Consider the following 1,957-nt stretch of genomic DNA (forward strand, 5'->3'; position numbering starts at 1 on the left):
TTTCTTTGCATAGGTTCTTTGCCTCCTTTGTTAGGTTTATTCCTAGATAATTAATTTTTGTGGTATTGTGAGGTACTTTTCTTAATTTCTTCATCTACTTCATTGTTGGTTATAGGAAGGTGAAAGATTTTTGTGTAGTGATTTTATAGCCTGAAAAATTGCTGATCTGATTTATATATATTTAGTTTTTCTGTGGAGTCTTTAGCCTACTCTATGTATATTATGTCATCTACAAGTAATGTTAGCTTCAGTTTTTATTTCACAATTAGAATTAATTTTATATCATTCTCCTGCCTAATTGATTTGCAGATGTTGAACCATCATTGTACCTCTGGAATCAATCCTACTTAGTCTTGACATATGAATCTTTTAAGGTGTTGTTCAACATTGTTTTCCATGATTTTGTTGAAGATTTTTTTCATCTAAGTTCATTAAGGAAATTGCTCCATGGATTTTTCCTTTATTGTGTTGCCTTTGTCTATCAATGTTATCACTGTAAATTTGGTCATATAAAATGTGTTTGGAATCATCCCTTTCCCTCAATTACTTGGAAGATTTTAGAAGTGGTGGTATTTCTTTGTCTTTGCAGGTTTGGGTAGAATTAACAAGTGCAACTGTCTGTTCCTGAACTTTTTTTTTTCATAGACTTTTGATTAATAATGCCTTTGTTTGTGATTTGCCCATATTTTCTATTTCTTCCTAAATCTGTCTTGGAAGATTGTGTGCTTCAAAAAATGGATGTATTTCTTTGAGATAATCTAATTTATTGGCATAAACGATCACAATAATTTCTTATTGTCTGTGTTTGTGAGCTCTCTTGTAAATCACTTTCAATTCTGATTATATTTCATAAAGTTTCACCCTCTTCTCCTTTTATGAGCTGACTTGGAACTTTCTCTATTTCATTTTTCTTTTCAGAGTAACAATTTTTTTGTCTCATTGATCTTTTAAACTATTATATTGACATCTATTTTATTTATTTCCACTCTAATTTTTATTATTTCATTCTTTCTAGTTTATTTTTTATTTCATTTGTTCTTCCTTTCCTACTTTTTATGGTGTAAGATTAAATTATTGATTTGAGATTTTTTTCTTTCATTTTTCATTTTTCTATTTTAACATTTATCATTTTTTATATTTTTAGATAAGTTTTGCTTCCCCCCACCCCCTCAGATTGAGACCCATAGAATCTCCTTCCCCAAGGCACCCATGCACCATAACCACAGTCCCCAGTGCTCCTCCCTCCATCCCTTTCACCCCTCTCCCTCCTCCTCCCCCACAGTATGTCTCTGGTTTATAATTGTCTGATTTTGCTTTGTTGTGTTTTGTACTGATATTATTTTTTTTACCCTGATGTCTTATTCGGTTCCCCTATATAACTGTTATAAGTGAAACCATCTAATATTTTTCTTTTTCCTTCTGGCTTATTTCACTGAGCTTAATTCCTTCTAGCTCCATCCGTGTTGCTGCAAATGACATGAGTTCATCTTTTTGATTGCTGAATAATATTTCATTGTGTATATATACCACATCTTCTTGATCCAGTCATCTATTTTTGGGCATTTGGGTTGTTTCCCGGTTTTACCAATTGTAAATAGTGCTGCAATAATCATAAGTGTACAGGTGCTCTTTTGTTTTTTGTTTTTTTTTTTAAATATATTTATTTATTTATTTATACAAGCACTGGGTACAGTCAGAAGCGCAGGAGGGTGAGAGAATTCACCTGAGCCAGAACAGGGAACAGAACAGGCAGACTGACGAAGTACACTGCTGAGGGGAGCAGCGGGCGGCAGGAGAGGTCTGCGCGCCATGTGGGACCCTCGCCTGGCGGCCAGAGATCGAACTGGCACTGCAGAGGCTGCGGGCAGCTTCGCAGCCCAGCGCTCAACCACTGCGCCACCAGGGAGGCCCCAGGTGCTCTTTTGAATCACTGTTTTTGTGTCCTTTGGGTAGATCC

This window comes from Talpa europaea (genome assembly GCF_964194135.1).
Source record: "Talpa europaea genome assembly, chromosome: X".
In the NCBI taxonomy this organism is placed as follows: domain Eukaryota; kingdom Metazoa; phylum Chordata; class Mammalia; order Eulipotyphla; family Talpidae; genus Talpa; species Talpa europaea.